The sequence below is a fragment of the Elephantulus edwardii genome, unplaced genomic scaffold, assembly GCF_000299155.1.
Source record: "Elephantulus edwardii isolate Elephantulus edwardi_28Jun2011 unplaced genomic scaffold, EleEdw1.0 scaffold00222, whole genome shotgun sequence".
Lineage (NCBI taxonomy): Eukaryota > Metazoa > Chordata > Mammalia > Macroscelidea > Macroscelididae > Elephantulus > Elephantulus edwardii.
In genome coordinates, this window is record NW_006399972.1 from 2111984 (window position 1) to 2120245 (window position 8262).

The following is an 8262-nucleotide window of genomic DNA, read 5'->3' on the forward strand; positions in this document are numbered from 1 at the left end:
CACTGCACACTGGAAATAATTCTACATTGGGTATGTTCGTGTAATGGATTAAAAGATACATATTATAGACCATGTTGGCTTCATGACAGAAATGTAGGAGCAGCTCAACATTGGAAAACCTAATTTTCTACATTAAAAGATTAAAGGAGAAAAAGCATAGGATCATTTGAAGAGTTGAACAAAAAGCATTGAGTAAAATATGTAATTTTGAAATTCTTTTAGAAAATCAGAAAAAAAATTTTCTGAACAGGTAAAATGACCCTGTAACAAACATAGTAAAGTTTTGCTTTAGGAAGCATAGGATGATAAGCTTTCAACATTCACTCTATAGTAAAAAATTTCCTTTTCAAAAATAATCAAATCACATAAAATTAGCTGCTCTAGGACTGATATTTCTGGATATTCTTCACATCAAATTGTCAAAATGTTAATTATATAGTTATAAATCACAAACAGGAACGTATGTTGTACACCACCATCTTAATAAACTACCCTGTGTCAGAGCCTTACGACTTCAATAAGAAATGAGCCATTTATTCATAAGTATCTCCAGATCTGTATTATGCTCTAGTCCTGGATGTCTGCCACACATCTGCTATCATTAGAAAATTAAAACTAATTTTACTAAATTTTAAACATCTGAATGCTCCTTATAAACAGGAATTCTCAGCAAGTTTCTCTTAATGAGCCATTTCTGACTTATCTGTGTGATGTGAATTAATTAAAAGTCAGAAAGTCTTAAGTTCTTAAATTGACAAATTATCTTTCAATCAAGAAAATACTTGTTAGCTATCTGATGGCTAACAAGATCTAATTTGGCTTAAGCAAATCTTGAAACTTGCCCAAAATAAAAGTATCAAAAAACAACAGATTCTAATACGAGAAAAATAAACTCACACTTTCTTCTTTCAATAAAGAGGTGAGGAAGGAAAGGAGACTATAGTGAAAGATTTATATTTCAAATCATTTTGTAAAGTGGAACCAACATTAAATAATGTTGCATGTATCTATATTCACCTCAATTTAGCATTGTTGTTGTTGTTATGTGCCGTCCAGTTGCTTGTAACTCATAGCAACCCTATGTACAACAGCCCTAAACCCTGCTCTATCCTGTGCCGATCGCACTGCCTCTGACACACCCATCCCGATTACCCCAGTCACTGAAGCAATCCACCTCATAGAGGGTCTTCCCCTCCTGTGCTGTCCCTCCACCCTCCAAAGCATGATGTCCCTAAGGACCGGTCCCTCCTTACAACACGTCCAAAGTATGTCAGACGAAGCCCCAGAATACTTGCCTTCAAGGAGTAGCCTGGTTTAACCCTCTCCAGGATGAATCTGTTTGTTTTCTTGGCAGTCCATGGTACATTCAATTTAGCATATATTATGCTACTTTTTCATATATTTTATAATTTTGCTAGTTTGTTAACTTCTTTACATTTTACTTTAACTATATTGTTTTATATATTATATATATTGTTGTTGATAGGTGTCAAGTATGACTCATAGCCATCCAATGAACACCAGAGCTGAACCCTGTCCAGTCCTCTGCCATGTCACAATCACTGACACACTCAAGGTCACTGCTGCAGTTACTGTGTCAATCCACCTGGCTGAGGGTCTTCCTTGTCTTCACTGTCCCTCCACATTCTCCAAGGAATATCTTCTCCTAGCAATATACCCAAAGCATGTGAAACTAAGCGTCATCATCTTTCCTTCCAAAGAGCACTCTAGCTGCACTTTCTCCAACACCTGTTTTTTGGCAGTCCATGGGATATTCACTACTCTTCTCCAACACCACAGTTCAAAGGCATCAATTCTTTTGTCATCCTTATTCACTGTCCAGCTCTCAGCAAAACAGCAAGTGACTGAAAAGATCATGGCCTGAATCAGGCATACCTTTGTCCTAAAACTGACATTACTGTTCCTCAATAATTTTGAAAGGTCCCTGACTACAGGCTTTCCCAGTGCAATACATCTCCTGACCTTCTAACTGCCAGTACCAAGTGTGGATCCAAGTAAGGTAAAATCATCAACAGTTTCAAATTTCAGAAAACTCTGGTGGCATAGTCCACAGGGAGTTGCATAGCTAACCCAAAGGCTGCCCCTCTGGCAGTCTGAATTCACGAGCAGCTCTAGGTGAGAAAGACAGGCAATGTCTTCTGGTACAATTTATAGCCTCAGAAACCCAATAGAAGTTCTGCTACGAGTCTGTTTTGAATAAACAGCAATAAGCATTTCAATGACTTCTTTTCTCTTCACTCTAGTCAAATGTTGTTGTACGTGCCACTGAATCACCTGTGACTCATAGTACAATAGCTCTGTACTCTGCCCTCTCCTTTGCCAGTCTGTCTCGAACACACTTGTTCCCATTACCCCAGCTACTGTGTCAATCCATATCATCCATTGTCTAACTCTATGTTGTTCTCCGACCCTTCCGAGCATGATGTCCTTCTCTAAGGACTGGGCCTCCTGGCAAAATGCCCAAAGTATGTGAGACAGAGCTTCAAAATTCTTGTCTCCAAGCAGTAGCCTGGTTTCACCCTCTCCAAGACAGACCTATTTGTTCTCTTGGCAGTCCATGGTGAGTTCAATACTCTTCTCTAGCACCAACTCAAAGGCATCAATTCTGCTTCTGTCCACTTTGGTTACTGTCCAACTCTGATACACAGCAAGTAATTGCAAAAGCCATGGCCTGAATCAGGTACACCTTAGTCCCCAGACTGATATCACTGCTCTTTAGTACTCTGGCGAGGTCCCTGTGAGTAGCTTTCCCCAGAGCAATTTGTCTTTTGATTTCCTCACTTTTGGTACCAAGAGTGTTGACTGTTGCGCTGAACAAATGGAAATTGTTAACAACTTCAATTTCTACTCTATCACGGTGCTGCCAATTGGCTCAGCGGTGAGAATCTTTGTTTTCTTGATGTTGAGCTTCAAACCATATTGAAGACTACAGTCTTTGAACTTCTGTAGTAAATGCCTCAGATTCTCCCCAGTTTTGGCGAGCAAGGTTATATCATCTGTACAATGTAGGTTGTTAATGAATCTTCCTCCAATTCTGATGCCACATTCCTCCTCATAAAGTCTAGCCTCCCAAATGATCTGTTCTGCAAAATTTTATCTGTTAATTTCCCTAACAAACCCTATAACCAGGACTATGACCTGTGAGTTCTGTGTGGCCATTACAATGGACTATCTGACCCAGTAGCTGCAACCTACTACTCCAGACACAGAGGTACTTGTTATCATGAAACTTGCAAAGCAGGCACTATAAAACTACAATATTTTAAGTACTGAAAATAGCAGACTATGTACAAAGAGATTTCTCTTTTCTTCATCCCTCTTATCTCCGAGCCAACCAATTCCATCAATATACTCTCCTTTCTCCAGATGCTCCTGTTCTTTTCTTGTGCTACCGTTTATTCTATTTTGCTCCCTTATTCCCTCTTTCTTATCCCTCTTAACCCGTAGAGCAAAAAACCTGAATATGGGGACACAGGGCCATAAACATTTCTCTGAAAAGGCCAGAGGGAGTAAGAATAACGGACCCCCACTGCCCCAGAGCAGAAAGCAGAATAAGCACCCACAGCCCAGCCCTATCGTGCCTACAGAGCCACACCAACACCAAGAGGTTCATTTATTCATTGTTGACTCACAGGCACATAGTTGTGTTACTGAGAATGGGGTTTATTAGAGAAGTAAGTTGACAAATGGGGGAGGCAAAGAATATTCCCTAAAACAAGCTCAGGTTTTAGCCTAAATTCCAGGATACAATTCTTCACTTAGTCCAGGCTCTGGTTTCAGTTCAGGTGTCAAATCCAAAAAACATCATCAGAGCAGGAATAAGTCAGCTTCTCCATCAAGCATCTCGTAAGAACAGCAAAAACCTTTAACCATGGACTTTACCTCAGGGATCCCCTGCTTACACCTTGACACAGTTTTTCCACATTAATGTCAGAGTCTCTCCACCAGCAGGATCTTCCCCAATTCATGCTGTTGTAAGTCTTGCTTGCCTCAAGTCTTGCTTCCCAGGTTTGGAAGACCTTTTTCTCTTATCCTAGTCCCACAGCTGTTGTGATCTGCAAGACACTGCTGATTTGCAAGACCATGTATCTTCAGTTTAAGGTAGCTGGAGGCCAGAGGGGGCTAACTGTTGGGATGGCTTAAGAAAGCCAACTTTAGAAAGCTAACAACACTCCCTGTAAAATTGATTCTTTGTGTAAACTGTTTCTGAGCTTTGTATATTATGATCTTATAGTAGAATTGTCCTTTCCTTACTGACTTAAGTCACTTAGCACAATGTGTTTCAGTTTCATCAATGTGCAGTATTTAAAAATAATTTTAATCACTTTTCAGTAAAGCTGAAAACTTCAATGTGTCAATGGATCCTGGTTGCTCCTGAGAGGCAAGGACAGTAAAACTTCCTCTCAAATACTTTGGGCATACTGCCAGTCCTTGGAAAAGGACATCAGAATCAGAAAGGTAGGAGATCAGTGAAAGAGAGGTCCCTCAATAAGACGACTGACGCATGGCTGAAACAGTACATTTATGCCTGACGGGGATAATGAGGATGGTGTAGGATCGGGCAAGGCTTCAATCTGTGTTCACGAGGTTGTTATGAACAGTAGTCAACTATGCAGCATCAAACAACAAAACAAGCTCTAATAATCTAACATGTTTCCTTATGTGTTTGTTAGTTATCCAAATGTGTTCTGTTGTGAAGTGTCATTCATGTTCTCTGCCCATTTTGTAAATGAGTTCTCTTTTTCATTTTGAGGTGTTGGAATTTACTATAAATTTTAGACTTGAATCCCTTGTCAAATGTGTCACTGCCAAATATTTTTCTCAATTCATGGGTTCTTTTCACCTCTATTTTGAAAAAGTATTTTGAAGAATGTAAAAATTCAACTTATATGAGATCTCAATCATCTCGCTTATTCTCTATTGACAGTGCACTTTTAGTTATATTTGACTGGCTGTTTATGCCACAGAGTGTTGTATATCATGAAATCAGAACTGACCCTTTGCCAAACCTCTGGCAGGTTTTCAGAGGCAGTTAGTGACATAGGAGATTGTCCATCCTTTCTCAGACAGAGCAGCTGGTGGATCTAAACTGTGTGACAGTGGGATTGTAGCACAGCTTCTTGCCACTAAACTACCAGAGATTAGGGCTCTTAAATTTGCCCCATTCTTTTTTCCTTGATGATCAAAACAGATATTTAAGTTAGGATACTCTTAAAAACTGATTGGAAAGCCATGATAAGTGGCTAAATATTTAAGCTAAAACATGAATGACCAGAAGAGGTCACTAATGTGAAGAAAAATATTCTGGAAAAAGAAAGTAACCTAAAAAGAGAACAAGTGTGGTATTTTCTAAAAACCAAACACAGAATGATCTAGATAATAGAAAACAATGAAAACTGGAGAATATGAATGCCAAAAAAATCTTGTAACTCCCTCCAAATGATTGAAGGCAGCTATGCTCACCATTATACCAACAGCCACAAAATGACTGGGTAGGAGATTAGTAAATAAGTTGAATGAAATATGGTACGTGGCATCTCTGTGGAATGTTGCTGTTAGGTTGCTACTAGGTGCCCTGAAGTCAACTATTATTCATAGTACCCTATGAACTACACATTGGAAGTATACTCTACGTTGCACCATCCTTATGGTATCCACCACGCTCTAGCCTACTATTAGTTACTGTGATGATCCATCTCCTTAATGGTCTTCCCCTCCTTGACTAACCTTTTCAAGCATCATGCCTTTTTTCCAAGGACTAGACCGTTTGACAACATGCCCAAAGTATGTCAGACAAAATTTCACCATCCTTACCTCAAACGAGCACTCTGGTTACACTTCTCCCAAGAAAATCTCCTCCCATAAGCCCCCGGTTTTTTTGTAGTCCACAGTATATTCAATACTTTTTGCAAACAGCAAAATTTGTAAGTATTGATTCTTCAGTCTTTCTTATTCACTATCCAACTTTCAGATGCATATAAAGCAAATTAAAATACCATGGAGGCATACCTCTGCCTTGAAAGTGCTCTTTAGCACTTTAAAAAAGGTCCTGGACAGGAGATTTTCTCAATGCAAAATATCTTTAGCTTAGCTGACTGCTGCTATGATATGTGTTGATTGTAGAGCCAAATAAAATAGAATTCTTGACAACGTCAATCTTTTCTCCATCTATCAAGATGTCTGCCTATTATTGGTCCACTAGTGAGAATTTTATTTTCTTGATGTTAAATGTAATCCATACTGAAATATGATCTAGTCTTTGATCTTCTGCAGTAAGTTCTTCAAGTCTTCTTAAATTTCTGCAAGCAAGATTGTGTCATCTGAATAACGCCAAGTGGTTGACGAGTCTTCCTCCAAACTTGATGCAACATTTTTCTTTGCATAGTCCAGCTTCTTGAATTATCGGCTCAGCAAACAGACGGAATAGCTTTGGAGAAAATATACAACCCTGACACAAACCTTATTAATTTAAAACCAACTGATTTTGCTCTGTTTGGACAACCAATGCCTGGTTAATGTATAGGTTTCCCAAAAAGCAAAATTAAGTGTTCTAGAATTCCTTTCTTCTCTATGATATCCATAATTGGATCCACACAGTCAAACACCTTTCACAGTCAAAAAAACACAAGTAAAAAGTCTTTCTGCTAGTCTCTCCTTTCAACCAAGATCCACCTGACATCAGTATTATCATCTTTCAATCCAAAACCTCTTCTAAATTCAGCTTGAATTTTTCATAACTGTTCTGGTAATTCTTAAAATAATCTTCAGCAAGATTTTACTTATATGTGATAATAATAATACTGTTCAATTATTTCTGCAATCTGTTGGATCACTTTATTTTGGAAGAGGACAAATATTGATCTCTTCCAGTCAGCTGGCCAGTTAGTTGTCTTTAAAATTTCCTGGCTTAGGCCAACAAAGCAGGTCCAGAGCTGCATCTGTTTGCTGAAGCACCCTGAAGCAGCATTCCATCAATTCTGGGGCCCAATTTATTGCCGATGCCTTCAAAGCAGTTTGAAATTCTTCCCTCACTGGTTCATCATGCTGTGTTATTTCCTGAAATGATTCACATCAAACAAGTCTTTCTGGAACCATTACTTTTTTTTATATTCTTTTCATCTTCTTCTGAAGTTTACTGCATCATTCAAGATTTTGCCCATAAAGTCCCTCCTTACTATAACTCGATTTGTTCTGTAGCCTTCCAGCTTGACTAATGCCGAGCAGGTTCTCCTCTTTTGGTTTTCTAGCTCTATCTCTTTGTACATATTGTTACAATACTTGGTTTTTGTCTTCTCAAGTTGTCCTTTGACCTTTTCTGTTCACCAACTTTATCTCACATTTATTTTCCCCCTCCTTTATTTTGGCTTCCTTACATTTTACTGCAGTTTTTTACTCTTCTCCACAATTCATGACCCCAGAACAGAACATTTGATCGTGCTAATGCGAAACCTATACTTGGACCAAGAGGCAGTCGTCAGAAGAAGGAAACACTGCATGGTTCAAAATTGGGAAGGGTGTACTCAAGGGATGTGTCCTGTCTCCATACCTTTTCAACCTGTATGCAGAACAGATTATCCAGGAGGCTGGGCTCTATGAGAAGTGTGGTGTCAGTACTGGTGGAGAATTCATCAACAATCTTGCATTATGCAGATGATACAACCCTGCTTGCCGAAACTAAGAAGGACCTGAAACACTTGCTGCAGAGGGTCAAGGACTGCAGCCTCCAATATGAATTGAGGCTCAATATCAAGAACACAAAGATTCTCATCACTGGACCAATTGGCAACATCAGGATGGATGGTGAAGAGATTGAGACTGTTCAAAGTTTTAGTTTGCTTGGCTCCACAGTCAACACTCTTGGCACTAGTAGCCAGGAAATTAAAAGACGTATTGCCATGGGAAAGTCTGCTGTTACGGACCTATCCAAAGTACTGAAGAGCAATGGTGTCTCTCTCTGGAGACTAAGGTGTGTCTGATAAAGGCCATGGTCTTGGCTATGACTTTTTATGCATCAGAGAGTTGGACAGTGACTAAGGAGGAGAGAAGGAGAATTGATGCCTTTGAGCTGAAGTGCTGGAGAAGAATATTGAATGTACCATGGACTCCTAGGAAAACAAACAGATTCATCCTGAAAAGGGTTAAACCGGGCGGCTCCCTGAAGGCAAGGATTCTGAGGCTCCATCTAACATACTTTGGGCATACTGTAAGGAGGGACTGACTGGTCCTTGGAGAGGGACATCA

At 39.4% G+C, this 8262-nt stretch overlaps 1 protein-coding gene across 1 annotated transcript in view; it reads right to left on the minus strand.

The window, feature by feature from the left end:
• SLC30A9 (solute carrier family 30 (zinc transporter), member 9) overlaps positions 1 to 8262 on the minus strand; it is a 111603-nt gene that overhangs the window by 90943 nt on the left and 12398 nt on the right. The window lies entirely within an intron of this gene.